Raw genomic sequence first — 17,912 nt, forward strand, 5'->3', positions numbered from 1 at the left:
AGTGGGACTGGCTGCAGGGTTTTCACAGCCCCAATTCAGTAAGGTGTTGCAGGATGTGCTGGATGCCCTACTCAAGCATGTGCACAGGTACATTAGATTCCAACTACCTCCAGAATTTCCCACTGTAAAAGCAGCCTTCTACAACATATCAAATGTCCCACGTGTAATTGGGGCCATTGATGGGACTCACATTGCCTTACTACCTCCGAGGATCAATGAACAGGCCTACAGAAACCAGAAGAGTACATATTCGCTCAATGTACAAGTGGTGTGTCTTGCAGACGAATACATTACACATGTGAATGCTAAATTCCCTGGATCAGTACATGATTCCTACATCCTTAGGAACAGCAGTGTCCCTGCAATGATGTCACAGCTACAGGGAGAAAAGGCCTGGCTCATAAGTATGTATACTGCTCTCAATGTCAGCCGTTTTTACCCCTACAGTAAGCACTCTGCCTAGCATTGTTACCTTTGGTCATATTCCCTTTTCCACACAGGTGACTCTGGATACCCCAACCTGCCTACTGGCTCCTGACACCTGTGAGACATCCAACTATATTAGGGGAGAACAGGTACAATGAGGCACATGGCCGGATGAGGAGTGTGATTGAGCGGACCTTCGGTCTCTTGAAAGCTAGATTTTGTTGTCTTCATGTGTTTGGAGATGCCCTGCAGTACAAACCAGGGAAAGTCTGCAAGATCATTGTTGCATGCTCCATAATCTGGCCCTCAGAAGGCACATCTCACTGTTAGAGGAAGGGGACACTAATGCTGGAGCAGTGTTTGGGGCTGGTGACTCTGATACTGAGGGGGAGGCTAACGAGGATGAGGCACATGACAACAGGACCGACATGATTCGTCACTACTTCATTAATGTACAGGTATGTCTGCATTACATATCATCTGCACATGGGAGATGTATTGCTGAAGACAATCTGCGGGCAGTATTTTCATGCATCAAGGTATGTGTGGGGGCTAGAGCCTTAAATGTTGGTTAACAACCTTGAAGGGTAGGTGACTTACCAGGAAAGGTAGTGGAAATGCACAGCTGCTACGTACATGGTTGGGATGCTGGTGCCATTGCAGTACAGTCTTCTAGTTGCACTTGAGGCTTAGCTGCTGGGACACTCATCCTGTGTTTCTGTTCAGCTGCTATTGGTGTATGACTGTGGATTACATTCCTTACAACACTGTGCCTCATTCCATTTATTTTCCCCTATTCAAGTGACATCTCTGTTTACAATCTGCTTGCTTATTTGCCATTTGGCATAGTTGACAGTGGATGTCACAACAATATCGATGTACACCTGCTGGAGTATCCCACTACATCTGTAACTTTGACATTATTGTTGTGTAGACATGTGTATTCTTTTGTTGTTCTATAACAAAATTGCCAATACATACAATGAAGAGACATGCACCGTGACTTGTGATAATTGGTGTTTATTAAGTGTTGACTATCACAGTCCAGAGGAGTGGGCTAATGCTTTAGGTGATGATCAGAGTGGGTGGTACAGCTGTTTAGTTCACAGGTCCTTTATCCATTTGCCTTGGAATGATTTGAACTTGGTATTGGACAGCCAACAGGGCTTAACAGTGGCACACAAGGATGACAGTTCAGGAGAGGGAGCACTTCTTGTGGGGGTATTGGCCTTTGCTTCAGGTTCTGCAGGATGTCTGGATGGCCGACCTCTTTTGCCGGGGGTTCCTCAGCTGCAGGGGTAGGGGTGTTGGTGGCCTGTGGGTCCTCCTGCTGGGCCTCCATTCTTTTAGCAGGTGCTGATGTTGAGGACAGAGGTGTTGACTGACTACTGGATGGGGTCTGCTCTTGGGTGGAGAATGTCAGCAGGATGTTATTGAGTTCCTTGAACTCCCCTAATATAGAGGCCATGGTGGCATTGAGTGCCTGCCACTGCTGCCTGGCCCCCAGGTGGTATTCCCCCTGCAGTCTTTGGGTGTCCTGCAAGGTTGTGAGTATCTGGCCCATCTTGTCCTGGGTTTGCTGGCAGGCTCCTAGGACTCTGGAGACGGTCTCCTGGCCAGTTGTGTCCTCTACCTGCCTCATCCCTTTGCCCACGATTTGCCTCCCAGTGGCCCTTGCCCCCTGTGCCTGTGCCCCATGTGCAGTGTGCCCTCTCCAACTAACACCAGGACTGCCATTGTCTTGGGTTTGCACTGTTGACTCCTGCCCCTGTCCTGTGGGGCACACTGCTGATTGATGTGACCTTGGGACACAGGTGTGGGAAGGTGGGCTCTGCTGTGCATTGGCTGCCACAGGGGAGGTGGTTTGAGTTGTGGGCAGGGTGAGGCTCGTGGTGGTGGACTGCCGTGATGGGCCAGGTTCGTCGTCCGAATCCAGACTTCCAGGGGAGTCCTCCCCCATTGGACCTGCTTACAGGCCTGGGCTTTCTGTCACTGGACTCCTCTGCTGTGTGGCAGTACTTGAGAGACCTGTGGAATGAGAGGTATTGTGTCAGATGATGGTATTGTAGCAGTGACACACATAGTTGTATGCCGTCATTAACTGTATTTGCAGTGCAGTAATGGCATTGACAGTTACCAGTCCACGGCTTGTGTTACCATCAGTGGAAAGTTGCAATGGGCCTATTTTGGAGTACATTTAATATTTGTCTTGCTACTATCATTGCCATGTACTGATGTGCATTCCTAATACCTATTGGTGATGGGGAGTGACATGGTTTAAATTGCAATTGCAGTAATGTGATATGGATGTAGCAGTCAGGCAAGGGTAGGGAGTGTTGCATTGTGGTAGTTGTGGTACTTGCTGCTGTGTGAAGCATACATGCACTAGGTCGGGCTGTGAGGGAATGGCATCACTGGGGAGCTGTGGCATGCAAGGTGCCATGGTGGGTTTGTGCACGTTAGGGTGGTGTGAGGGGGTGAGAGGGTGGTGGGGTTACATGCTGTGCACGGGGACATGTGGGCCGGTGAGTACAGCAGACTTACCAGTGTCCAGTCCAGTAGCTATTCCCATCCGCCCTTCGGGGTGTAGTATGGCCAGGACCATCTCCTTCCATGGTGACATTTCTGGGGGGGTTGGTGAGGGTCCTTCACCAGTCCTCATGACGGCTACTTGATGCCTGGAAGCCATGGCCCGTACCTTCCCCCTAAGGTCATTTACCCTCCTCCTTAAGTCTTCCCTTGTGCGTGGATGGTTCCCCACTGCATTCACCCTGTTGACTGTCTTCTGCCGTAAGTTGTTCTTCTGGGCTATGGATGTCTGCTGGACCAGTGCTACAAATAGGCACGGTTCCACTTTGACAATTTCTTCCACCATTACCGGGAGCTTCTCTTCTGTGAATTTGTTTTTTTTTGTGGTGCCATGGTGGTTGTGTTGTGGGTGGGGGTGTTTGCTGTGCAGGGATTCTGGGTGTGCTGTTTGTAGTTGTGAATTTGTGTAGTGGTACGTGCATGTGCTCTGTGGTGTTTGTGTGCAGTGGTGTGTTCTGTGATGCATGCTCAGTATGGTGGTGTCTGTGGTATCTAGATGCAGGGCCTCCTTTCAGTGTGCTTTTCTCTCACTCTGTCACAATTTCTAGTTGCAAAGGGGTCTGGGTATGTGTGGGGGGGTGTTTTCTGGTGCTGTGGACAGGTGTGTGTAAGTGTCTCAGGTGTTGGGTATTGGTGTTGTCCAATCTGGTGCAGTGTTAATGCAGTGGTGCCTTTTTTTCCCGCGGCGGTTTGGGCCACCAATGGATTTCTGCTGTGTTGGGTTCCACAATGCTGATTTGTGACTCGCTATTTGGCGGGCAGTATATTCTCAGTGTGGCGGTGGTGCAGCCGCCTCATTCACACCGTCGTTTGAGACAACGGTGTGGTTTTTTCTTTCTATTTTTGGCAGTGTTTTGTCGGTTGCCCGTAATGCGGCAGTCTTCACTCCACCATCGCTGGCGGTGTTTCAGTGGCCGTTTGCACTGTGGTCTTCGGTAATGACTGCCAAACTCGGAATGACCCCCTGAGGCTGGTGGCTTGGTTTTGCAGAGCCTGGAGTTTCAGAATCTTTAGCCTTGCATCTTTGGTACGGACAGGTATTGCAGTAATCAAGTCTCTGCAAAACTCTGACCCTTCTCAATTCAAGCTATGCTGCTACTAAAGCAGCAGTATGATCCTTTAAAGCTACATCAGACAGAAGTTGGTATTTTTACCACTATTATGAATGTATGACCAAACCATATTTTTGAGTTCACCATACTCCAAAAAGCCATACTCCAAAAAGTTGCTTGAGCTAGGACAATCAACAAGGTAGCTCTCCTTCATCCAGAGATGTATGTGATCAAAGCAATATTTTTTTGCTATTCTTTGTGGCTGCCCAGAAGGATGGAGATGGATATTGTTTGGGTACATTTGCAACTATCGATGGCACTAGGAAATACCCTTGGCCAGCAGTTTAATGTAGATATTGAATAGTAGGGTAGACAACAGAGATCGCAGAGGGACCATAGAGGACGTAGGGTTTTCTGTCAAAAAGGTGCAGAAAAATTCAGATTTGCTGACTGTGATTTTATAGAATGATTCACATCACAAAAGAGCCATTTCAGTGATCCTGCCCAATCTGATAGGTGCTACTACTAGCACCATGTGGGCCAAAGCATAATATGCAGTGGACAGGATGTGTAGGGTTAGTATTTGTTTGCTCTGTGTCACTGTGGGAGTGTAGGTCTTCACTAATAAAGGCTATTGTGGATTCAGTGCTGAACTCCGGTATAAAACTTTACTATGTGTTCTGCAGAATTATGTTTAATTATTCAAACTCTTGCAGCTCACATATTAACTTATCCCCTGTGATAATGAAAGGCAGTTTTGAGACTCTATGGTATGTTTTTGCAGCAGTTGTTCTAATGGTTTTTTTAGCAAAGGAATAATTATTGGGATTCAAGCAATTTGAAATTGATTCTAAATGGGAATGTAGCATGTATACCTTTCACCAGGACAAATGTACAAGTGATTTAAAGGCTGGCAAAGGGTAGACTGTGATGTTTGAGGCTGTCAGCTTCCCTGCTATTTTGCACACTTCTTCATCTCTAAATGCAGTAAAGATGTAAAAGTGTTTGGATGTAAGGAGGTTGTACCAGTACACCAGATGGTAACTGACGTCTCTAAGATCTAAATGCTATTCTCATATAACGTAATCTGATGTTTCATTGGTGGAGTGACATGCTAGAAGTTTTCTTTGACACCTCCAGCGACTGCTTTCCACAATAGTTTGACCAATGTCTTTTTCTGTTTCATTTCTGATTGATATAAGTTGCAAACCGTGCATACTTTGCCTTCTGGACTGCTCTGTGGTACTACCTCATGTAAGACTTATAATATAAAGCTCTACGTCAGCAACGGCTTTCCAGTCAGCCAGTCTATTGATCTTTAGTCGGCAGCTTGCCATAGAAAAACAGAAATAAATACATATCATAAAAATCAGTTATTCAGTATATCTTACTTCAGACCATATTATTTTGCAAGCAGCAACATTTGTAAAGTCCTTGATAACATGTTTTAAAAGGAGTTTATAAATAATGTAAGTAAAAATACATTCAAAACATTTGCATACCAATGTTTTCATATATCACCAGAGTGCTTCCTAATCCTGATTGCTAGTCTTATGAAATTTATCACAGCATAACAAATTTTTGGAGTACTCAAAAGTGCAAATGGGTCATTCTCAACTGATATTGCCTAATATATGTTGTTTGTAGGATAGACTAAAAACGATTTCCGTGGTGTGGAATATAAAGAGCAAAACAACATAAAGTGTACCGTGCTTTGATTAGAATTCATGACATAAGGGCATTTGGGAAGGGCATTTCACCAAAGTCTCTGTAAAGAGAAAGCTATCTCAAAATTAAAGGTGCCGAAGCACAAACAAGTTAGATATCTATATGTGGTCTTTGACATCAGGCCCAAACAATCCAAGCAAAGTGGTGGAAACAACTAAATAACTTGACACTGATTTCATAAGTTTGGCCTTCTTATTTCACTTGTTTGAACATCAGCAATAGTAAAATGATTCAACAAGTTTCTTAGAGTTTGTTTCTATACTAACACGATTGAGAAACATCTCTGGCAAGTCCAATTTAAAAAAAAGGTTTGCCTCACCCAAACTAACCATAAAATACAATCCCTATCATCAAGTCCTAGGCAATCAGTTAGCAAGAAGCAAACCAAACCAGCTTCTGCTTTGTTGTATATATTGACCCATAACAGAAAAGGGGCCAGGTCTTCTGCATCTTCCAGGAACATTAAACCTAACTCCTTGTGGCCTGTGTGGGCAGCTGTACTCAGTGACGGTTGGCATATTAAAAAACAGTGGGACACTATGGCCCTCATTACAACTTTGACGGGCGGCGGAGGCCGCCCGCCAAAGTTGCGCCGCAGGAATACCGCACCGCGGTCTGAAGACCGCGGCCGGCATTCTGAGTTTCCCGCTGGGCAGGCGGGCGGCCGCCTTAAGGCCGCCCGCCAGCCCAGCGGGAAACAACCTTCCCACGAGGACGCCGGCTCGGAATCGAGCCGGCGGAGTGGGAAGGTGCGACGGGTGCTACTGCACCCGTCGCGTATTTCACTGTCTGCTATGCAGACAGTGAAATACAAGCGGGGCCCTCTTACGGGGGCCCCTGCAGTGCCCATGCCATTGGCATGGGCACTGCAGGGGCCCCCAGGGGCCCCGCGACACCCCCTACCGCCATCCTGTTCCTGGCGGGCGAACCGCCAGGAACAGGATGGCGGTAGGGGGTGTCAGAATCCCCAAGGCGGCGCAGCATGCTGCGCCGCCTTGGAGGATTCTGACGGGCAGCGGAAAACCGGCGGGAGACCGCCGGTTTTCATGCACTGACCGCGGCCAAAGCGCCGCGGTCAGAATGCCCTAAGGGGCACCGCCAGGCTGTCGGCGGTGCTCCCGCCAACCGCGAGCCTGGCGGTCACAGACCGCCAGGCTCGTAATGAGGGCCTATATATATATACATTACATACATTACACAATTAGATCAAAACATATTACAATAAACAATTAAAAAAGAGAAAAATAAAGTTTCACTTACCTTTTTCCTGCAGCATGTCCTTGATGCTTTCCAGTCCCGGGCTCCAGACTCCTTTAAGTGTGAGGTGACACCACACAGCCAGCTGCCTTATACAATCCAAACGCTGCTCTCATGCGGTTAAGTACAATGAGGAGAGTGTCTGGATTGGCAGGAGCAGGCTGCCTCAGTACTCCAAAAGGCACTAGAGCCCTGTGTCTGGACTCCAACCCAGCTGTTCAAGACAGCTGGGTTGAGAGGTTTGAATCTCACAAGTTGGGCTGGCCGTATTAAGACAGCCAGTCAAACCTACATGCGCACTTCAAACTGAAGTTGCCACATTGGCAGCACAGACACACTCCTCTGCTCCTATGGAGGAACCGCCACTGGCTGTACTATGCAGGACTACAAACAAAACCATTATCAATCCTTTGCAGAAGGGCTATGTTGCTATATCCTCAAACACCTACACCATACAGGGAGTGCAGAATTATTAGGCAAATGAGTATTTTGACCACATCATCCTCTTTATGCATGTTGTCTTACTCCAAGCTGTATAGGCTCGAAAGCCTACTACCAATTAAGCATATTAGGTGATGTGAATCTCTGTAATGAGAAGGGGTGTGGTCTAATGACATCAACACCCTATATCAGGTGTGCATAATTATTAGGCAACTTCCTTTCCTTTGGCAAAATGGGTCAAAAGAAGGACTTGACAGGCTCAGAAAAGTCAAAAATAGTGAGATATCTTGCAGAGGGATGCAGCACTCTTAAAATTGCAAAGCTTCTGAAGCGTGATCATCGAACAATCAAGCGTTTCATTCAAAATAGTCAACAGGGTCGCAAGAAGCGTGTGGAAAAACCAAGGCGCAAAATAACTGCCCATGAACTGAGAAAAGTCAAGCGTGCAGCTGCCACGATGCCACTTGCCACCAGTTTGGCCATATTTCAGAGCTGCAACATCACTGGAGTGCCCAAAAGCACAAGGTGTGCAATACTCAGAGACATGGCCAAGGTAAGAAAGGCTGAAAGACGACCACCACTGAACAAGACACACAAGCTGAAACGTCAAGACTGGGCCAAGAAATATCTCAAGACTGATTTTTCTAAGGTTTTATGGACTGATGAAATGAGAGTGAGTCTTGATGGGCCTGATGGATGGGCCCGTGGCTGGATTGGTAAAGGGCAGAGAGCTCCAGTCCGACTCAGACGCCAGCAAGGTGGAGGTGGAGTACTGGTTTGGGCTGGTATCATCAAAGATGAGCTTGTGGGGCCTTTTCGGGTTGAGGATGGAGTCAAGCTCAACTCCCAGTCCTACTGCCAGTTCCTGGAAGACACCTTCTTCAAGCAGTGGTACAGGAAGAAGTCTGCATCCTTCAAGAAAAACATGGTTTTCATGCAGGACAATGCTCCATCACACGCGTCCAAGTACTCCACAGCGTGGCTGGAAAGAAAGGGTATAAAAGAAGGAAATCTAATGACATGGCCTCCTTGTTCACCTGATCTGAACCCCATTGAGAACCTGTGGTCCATCATCAAATGTGAGATTTACAAGGAGGGAAAACAGTACACCTCTCTGAACAGTGTCTGGGAGGCTGTGGTTGCTGCTGCACGCAATGTTGATGGTGAACAGATCAAAACACTGACAGAATCCATGGATGGCAGGCTTTTGAGTGTCCTTGCAAAGAAAGGTGGCTATATTGGTCACTGATTTGTTTTTGTTTTGTTTTTGAATGTCAAAAATGTATATTTGTGAATGTTGAGATGTTATATTGGTTTCACTGGTAATAATAAATAATTGAAATGGGTATATATTTCTTTTTGTTAAGTTGCCTAATAATTATGCACAGTGATAGTCACCTGCACACACAGATATCCCCCTAACATAGCTAAAACTAAAAACAAACTAAAAACTACTTCCAAAAATATTCAGCTTTGATATTAATGAGTTTTTTGGGTTCATTGAGAACATGGTTGTTGTTCAATAATAAAATTAATCCTCAAAAATACAACTTGCCTAATAATTCTGCACTCCCTGTAAAGCCCTACCACTAACCATTTGCTCTTATCAGTTTGAATAATTTCTCGTACGTAAGTTTGATCCCAAGCCTAGAAGAGAAGCAAAAAACAGCCTCCATAGCCCTTAGTTGCTGCTGTAATCTAGACTTTAAAAGAGGCTTAGTTTCAAAGCTGAATTAAAAAGAATTCCCAAATAGTTAAAAGAATTTACCTTGTCTAACAAAGTACCCCATAAATTATAATATTTAGATTGTGTGTTACGAGGGCCACAAGTCATGACAAACAATTTTGAAAAATTTACTTTTAAGTCTAGATTTTTCATAAATGATAGAAATAAGTTAAGAAACAATTGAAGACCGTTAGCTGTTCTCACCACGAAGACAACATCATCAGAATACAATAAAATTGATATGAGGCAGTTCCCCATCTTAGGTAAGTCCTTTCTTTTAAGAGATAATGCCCCTCATTATAACATTGGTGGTAAACGCCGCTTGCTGCCATGCAAAAGACTGCCAACACACCGCCGCGGCCGCGGAATCCTGCCACGGCCATTATGACCCACTGCTCGGAATCCACCAAAATTCAGACACTAAACTGGCGAAAACCGTCACGCCAACAGAAATAAGCCCACACTATCACGACACATAAATCCACGTGGCGGTCTTCCAACCGCGTTATTCCATTGGCGGTACACATCGCTGCGCTCAAAATACACACACATTTACAAAACACAACCACATTGGACTATTCCAACTACACACACCTGATACACATACACACACCACTTCCACACATCCAATACAATATAAAACACACACCCACATTACCCACAAACCCCTACGACCAAAAATCACGAAGGAAGGCCAGAGAGAGACACCACAAACAACTAACAAGCATCCACAGGCACACAATACCATCACCCACAGAACTTCCACGCACCTCACACAACACACCACTAAATATCACCCCACCTATCACCACACACACCACCCCACACATCACCCATACCACCCCATGGCACGGCAAAGACACCCCAGGTTCTCTAAGGAGGAGCTCAGGGTCATGGAGGAGGAAATCGTCCAGGTAGAGCCACAGCTATTCGGATCACAGGTGCAGCACACCTCCATTGCAAGGAAGATGGAGCTATGGCGAAGAATCGTGGACAGGGTAAACGCAGTGGGACAGCACCCAAGAAATAGGGATGACATCAGACCCCCACCTCCTCCCCCACAACTAACAATATGGGAGGAGCAGGTCTTGGCGATTCTGCATCCTGAGGGCCTCGCAGGAGTAGATGGAGGAATGGACTCTGGTAAGTCAAATCTTAACTATTACATCCCCCACCGTACCTGCATTCCATCACATACCCCCACCCTCACCCCCATCACTCCTACACCTCACAAATGTTCCACTATCACAACCCACACATCCCAACACCAAGCCCTGAATGCAACAACAAAGCATGGACACCCATCACCAAAGCATGGCCACTGCACATACCCATATACCCCCTAAACCATCATCACACAAGGTCCTACACAGGAATGCAAGCACTGGGTTACACGGACACCCACCCATTGCACACCATGGCACACACAGATGTAATAAACATCCTTTTATACCCCTGCAGGACCCCTACCCAACATCACCAGACAGGAGGGTCCACACATGTCCACACCACCCACAGAAGAGGCCCACAGTGATGACAGCAGCTCTGTCCAACTGGATCTAGATGACCAGCCCGGCCCAACGAGGACCTCAGGACAGTTGGTTCCCCTGACACAGTCACAGGCCACCACAGAGCTTCCCCCCTCTGGAAACACCAGCACAGCACCCACCCAGCGGGCCCATACCTCTGTCCCCAGGACAAGTCAAGCAGCAGTGTGTCCACCATTACAGGGAACCCAGGCTAACCCACCACCCCAACAACAACAGGGACCTGGGGGCAGTGGTAGTGGGCACACGGTCCAGGGGACGGAGGCCCAGGAACACAGGGGAACTGGGAGGGCTGCTGTGCGACAGGAGGAGGACAGGCCCAGGGAACCCACTCTCCACGAGGCCTTCTCCTCTATCATGGGAGCGTACAACCACTCCCAGGAGACGATGGCAGCGGTACTGGCCAAGTTTCAGGAGACCCAGGCCTGCAGGAGGAACAGTATTTGGGCTTCAGGGAGGAACTCAGAACCATCAATTCCACCCTGGGCACATCGTAGGGGTGCTGAAGGAAGTACTCAACTCCAAGCGGGACACTGTGGCATTACAAGGGGCCCCTAACACTAGAATGGACAATGAACTGCCCACCACCTCAGCCGGCACTAGTGGACAGGAGGCACCGCCACAGGACCACCACACCTGCACCCCACCCCCTGCAAAGGGAGAACCACCCGCAAACGGTCCATGAGATCCAGGACAAAGACAGAGAACGATGCCAAGACCCCCGCCAAGAAATGAGACCACCCTGAATGTCATCCCTATGTCCCACTTTGTCACCCTGTCCATCCTTAAACTGCCCCAGCTCCACTTTCTATGCCCATTTGGGCAATGCACCTGTGAGACTAATAGACTGGACTCTGCCATGGACAGTCCTCCACCATCAACCCTCACCATTTTGCAACCCCCTCCAATATTGAGCAGTTAAATAAAAACCCTTGAAGCACAAAACAATCTGGAGTCAGTCTGTGATTTTGGAATAGTGTATTAGCAATTAATGTGGCAAAATGCTGTTACAATTGTAATGTCAGCATACCTATGTCACACAGCTCTAGTCCATGAGGAATCAAAGCAGATGTCACACAGTGGGACCCACATCTGTGAAATCGTAAGGGAAAGTGACAACTCAGTGACCATACACTGGCTGAAAACGACAGACAGTAGAGAGGTAGTAGTGTTAAAGTACATGTAGTAGGCAGGTTTGTATTTTTACCTGTGTCTCACTGGAAATATTGCAGGATCACCGATTTCCTGTTGTCCATGTCCTCTTCTTCTGCTTCCTCATCTTCACTGTCCACAGGCTCCACAGCTGCAACAACACCGCCATCTGGACATCCTCCTGCAGAAAAGGCACCTGTCGTCGCAAAGCTAAGTTGTGAAGCATTCCGCAGGCCACGATGATCTGGCACATCTTCTTTGGTGAGTAGAATAGGGATCCACCTGTCATATGGAGGCACCTGAACCTGTCCTTCAGGAGGCCGAAGGTCCGCTCTATTATCTGCTGTGTTCACCCATGGGCCTCATTGTAGCGTTCTCTGCCCTTGTCCTGGGATTCCTCACTGGGGTCAGTAGCCATGACAGATTGGGGTAACCAGAGTCACCTGCAAATGGCGAGGGACAACTGTTAGACACACACTAACCTAGAGTGATATCCCCAGACCCAGACAACCATTCCCACTGACTTGCTTCCAGGTGCTCACCTAATAGCCACACACAGTGCCTCTGGAGTTGACCCATCACATAAGGGATGCTGCTATTCCACAGGTTGTAAGCGTCATGCACTGAGCCAGGGAACTTGGCATTCACATGGGAGATGTACTGGTCTGCCAAACACACCATCTGCACATTCATGGAATGATAACTCTTCCAGTTTCTGTACACCTGTTCACTCCTGCGGGGGGGGACCAAAGCCACATGTGTCCCATCAATGGCACCTATGATGTTGGGGATATGTCCCAGGGCATAGAAGACTCCTTTCACTGTAGGCAAATCCTCCACCTGAGGGAAAACGATGTAGCTCCGCATGTGTTTCAGCAGGGCAGACAACACTCTGGACAACACGTTGGAAAACATAGGCTGGGACACCCCTGATGCCATGGCCACTGTTGTTTGAAATGACCCACTTGCAAGGAAATGGAGTACTGACAGCACCTGCACTTGAGGGGGGATTCCTGTGGGATGGTGGATAGCTGATATCAGGTTTGGCTCCAACTGGGCACACAGTTCCTGGATTGTGGCACGGTCAAGCCTGTAGGTGATGATCACATGTCTTTCCTCCATTGTCGACAGGTCCACCAACGGTCTGTACACCGGAGGATGCCGCCATCTCCTCACATGTCCCATCGGATGGTGCCTATGAAGGACAACAGCGAGCACAGAGTCAAACAACTCAGAGGTACGTAAACACAGCTTACACCGAACATGATCCATAATCTGATATTTGGCCTGTATGTGTGTTGAGGCTAGGCCTAGGTATGTGTAATGCAGTTAAAAATTAAGCCATGTGGGCCCCTAAAATGGCGGCTGCCTGACCTGTAAAGTGGGACAATGGGATGTGAGGTAACTACGCTGGCGCTGTACACCGTTGCGGTAGGCGGTCAAAGACCGCGACGCAATTCTGCATTGGTTAAGATTGGACCCTATGGGTCCCAGGAGCCAATGACGATGTACGCCGGCGGTGGCGGACATGACCGCCATTTTCTATCTGTTCAATCACTCGATACCTGATCTTCGACAGGAGAGGACCTACACTGCAAGTGCTGCTGTGACCTCGGTCTGGAAGAGACAATGGCTTGTGCGACTGGGGCAAGGGTCCCTGCCTTCACATCGGAGGAGTTGGAGAAACTAGTGGATGGGATCCTCACCCAGTACACGCTACTCTACGGTCCTTCAGACAAACAGGGAAATACATTGGGAGCATGCTGTATGGGCTATGCCTGTGTGGAGTGGGGTGGATGAAATATGGGGGGGGGGGAGAGATTGAGGTGTGCATGAAACGACTGTGAGTGCATGTGCATCAGCAAGTGTAGGGATGGTGGCCAATGACTGTGACGGTGCAGTTGGTAATAACTTTTATTTTCCCCCTGTACAATTCATGTAGGTCAGCGCTCACCAGAAAAAAGATATTTGGCATGCCATCGCCAAGGACATCCGGACCCTGGGGGTCTACCACAGACGGAGCACCCACTGCTGTAAGAGATGGGAGGACATTCGCCGCTGGAGCAAGAAGATGGAGGAGGCCCAGCTGGGGATGGCCTCCCAACGTGGGAGGGGTGCCCGTTGCACCATGACCCCCCTGATGTTCAGGATCCAGGTGGTGGCGTACCCGGACTTGGATGGGCATTTGGGGGCATCACAGCAGCCACAAGGGGGTGAGTACACTCTCATTCTGCTGATTTTTGGCACAGTGGAGGTGTCTGGGTGGGGGAGGTGAGCTGTCGCTTTCCCTAGGCCAGGGCGCGTTTAGGAGGCAAGGTCCCCTTGTGCTGGCAGAGCCTGTGGCACCCCACCCCACCTGTGCACAGTGCCAAGTACACCTGGTCAGGCTCCTGTGAAATCGATGTGCACAGATGTCCTCCATAGCCTTGTAGGCCATGTCCCAGGGATTGAACAGTGTAGGCCAAGTGCGCGGCGTAGTGCAGGGGGCTTCTGTGTCTGTTGTGTCCGCCAACAGTAGCGGTAATTCATGCACTCAACATGTCTTTCTTCTGTCGTCCCCCCCCTTTTTGTGTTCCCCCTGTTCTTGTGTGCATTAGCATCATCAGGTGGAGGAGCAGTGGCAACGGAGCAGGAGGGAGCTGCATCCCACATGGCCCTGGAGGGCGAGACAACGGAGTCGGAGTACACCAGTGGGACGGAGGGCGAGGGGAGCTCTACGGCGGGGACAGGAGCTGACACCAGTGACGCGGACTCGTCCTCTGATGGGAGCTCCCTTGTTGTGGCGGCAACATCTGTGCCCCCCGCATCTGCAGGTACAGCCGCCACTCCCCCTACCAGCACCGCCCTCCCAGCAGCCCCTCAGCGATTGCCCCGTGCTCGCTCACCCAGGAGGGTGGGCATCACCTTTGCCCCAGGCACCTCAGGCCGTGCCCCAGTCACCCCTGCTGCCCTCAGTGAGGAGGCCATTGACCTCCTCAGGTCCCTCACTGTTGGGCAGTCTACCATTTTGAATTTCGTCCCCTGTGTCCTCTCTCAGTGTGTCTGTGACACCACCTCCCAAGATACACAAACGCAGGCACACACCCACCCAACAACCATCCACCTCACGACAGCCTCCCGCACATGCACCTTCACCCAAAGTCACCAAACCAACACCTCCTACAACCACAACCTCTTCCTCCACTCCCAAACCCCCTCCAGCGTCCCATCCCAGTGTTTCCAAAAAACCTTTCCTGTCCAACCTTGGCCTCTTTCCCACACCTCCCCCACCCCGCCCACCTCCTAGGGCCCGACTCTTCAGGTCCCAACCTAGCACCTCAGCCACAACATCTCGGGACCAGTGGTGCCTGTAGTCACCAAAATCTGTAGTGCACCGGCCACCAGGGCAGCCAGTGTGGCACATAGCCACAGCACGGACAGTCACCCACCTGTGAAGCATCTAAAGTTGGCTAGTGCCTGGCGGGAGAGGGGGAAGACTCCAGCCACCAAAGCTGCTCCCAGAGGTACAGGTGGGAGTGTGGAGTCACCTTCCAAGGTGGGGAAGGGCCACAAGAAAGTCAGCAGGTCTGGGAAGAGCAGCATAGCGTAGAAGACCGCCATCATCCCCACTGCCCAGGAGCCCACCGCCATCATCCCCGCTGCCCAGGAGCCCACCGCCATCATCCCCGCTGCCCAGGTGCCAACCGCTATCATCCCCGCTGCCCAGGTTCCCACTGCCATCATCCCCGCTGCCCAGGTGCCCACCGCCATCATCCCCGCTGCCCAGGTGCCCACCGCCATCATCCCCGCTGCACAAGAGCCCACCGCCAGCACCTGCCCTGCTGCCCAAGCGGCCACCGCCAGCACCTGCCCTGCTGCCCAAGAGGCCACCGCCAGCACCAGCCCCGCTGGGCCAGAGAGGACTGCCAGCGCCAGCACCAGCCCCGCTAGGCCGAGGAGGACCACCAGCACCAGCCCCACTGGGCCAGAGAGGACCACCAGCCCGCTGGGCCAGAGAGGACTGCCAGCACCAGCCCCGCTGAGCCAGAGAGGACCGCGAGCAACTGAGTCACTGCAAAGGACACCGCCTCCACAAGCACCGCTGAACAGGTCACCGCCGCCACAAGCACCGCTGAACAGGGCACTGCCGCCACAAGCACCGCTGAAAAGGGCACCGCCGCCACAAGCACCGCTGAACAGGGCACCGCCACCACAAGCACCGCTGGCCCATTAGCGCCAAGGGCACTGACGCTACTGAGGCCGCCACGAGCAGGATGAAGCACTCTGGGCACCATGCCCCCTCCAGAACCAGTGGAGAAAGACATCCACTACCTCAGTCCTTAGCAGGATGAAGCACTCTGGGCACAAACCCCCTCCAGAACCAGTGGAGAAAGACATCCACTAACTCTTTCCTTAGCAGGATGAAACACTCTGGGCACCATGCCCCCTCCAGAACCAGTGGAGAAAGACATCCACTACCTCTGTCCTTGGCAGGATGAAGCACTCTGGGCACCATGCCCCCTCCAGAACCAGTAGAGAAAGGCATCCACTACCTCAGTCCTTAGCAGCATGAAGCACTCTGGGTACAAAGCCCCCTCCAGAACCAGTGGAGAAAGACATCCACTACCTCTGTCCTTAGCAGGATGAAGCACTCTTGGCAACATGCCCCCTCCAGAACCAGTGGAGAAAGACATCCACTACCTCTGTCCTTAGCAGGATGAATCACTCTGGGCACCATGCCCTCTCCAGAACCAGAGGAGACTGTTATCCACTTGAGAGACTGTGGCTTTGCACTCCCCAGGATAAAGCAGTGGGCAAACCACCCACTGAAAAGACTTGTGAGACTGTGGCTTTGCACTCCCCAGGATGAAGCAGTGGGCAACCTACCGACTGAAAAGACTTGTGAGACTGTGGCTTTGCACTCCCCAGGATAAAGCAGTGGGCAACCCACCCACTGAAAAGACTTGTGAGACTGTGGCTTTGCACTCCCCAGGATGAAGCAGTGGGCAATCCACCCACTGAAAAGACTTGTGAGACTGTGGCTTTGTACTCCCCAGGATAAAGCAGTGGGCAACCCACCCACTGTAGAGACTTGAGAGACTGTGGCTTTGCACTCCCCAGGATGGAACAGTGGGCATGTGGCTCGCTCGTGGATTTGCCGTCGTGCACTCAACTGGCTGAGGTTCCCCCCCTTTCCCTCCCCTGAGTTGACTGTTTTCTTGCTCTATGATGCCCCTGCAGTGTTCTTTCTGTCATAGGTGGGGATCTTGTGTGGGCCTCGCCCATACCATGTGGGCCCAGTGTTCCACGGACTTCATTGGAGCACTACCTGGACTACTATTCTTGGTGTATATTTTGTTTATAGTGTATATATATACATTTCTGCGTACTTGATTTTAATATATTACAATGGTTACACTCATTCTCTTTTGTCTTTGCATTCTCCCGGGGGGGTTTGGGGGTGTAACTATATTGTATCATGCTGTATTAGTGTGTGTGTTGTCGTGGGTGGGGGTGGGGGTGTTGCGAGTTGCATGTGTGTTTCCCATTTTTTTCCTTCCCCCCTCCCCTGAGTCGTAGGTGCAGTACTCATCGTTTTCTTTGCCGCCGGCGTTCGTGCTCCTGGTGGAGGAGCAAGAAGATAAGTGCTGGCAGGATCTGCAGCTCTGGTTCCATGGCGTCTGGATTCCTCGTGGGGTGTGTAGAGGTGAGCATTTTCCCTTCAAAGTCCTGTTTCCGCCGTGTTTTTGTCTCCGGTAAACCGCCACGAAAAAGTTGGCGGATTGGTAGGTTGTGATACTGTGGGCGGTACTTTGTCCTCCGCCTGTCTGTTGGCGGTGACCGCCGCGCTCTTTTTTTGTACCGCCGTTGCGGTCTGAGTGTTAAAGTGTCTGTCTTTGTTGGCGGTTTCCGCCACGGTCATAATTCCAATTTTTTTACCGCCGGCCTGTTGGCGGTCTTACCGCCGCTTTAACACTGTCCACCAGAGTTGTAATGACCACCAAAATGTGCTCC

This window comes from Pleurodeles waltl, chromosome 6 (genome assembly GCF_031143425.1).
Source record: "Pleurodeles waltl isolate 20211129_DDA chromosome 6, aPleWal1.hap1.20221129, whole genome shotgun sequence".
NCBI classification, from domain to species: domain Eukaryota; kingdom Metazoa; phylum Chordata; class Amphibia; order Caudata; family Salamandridae; genus Pleurodeles; species Pleurodeles waltl.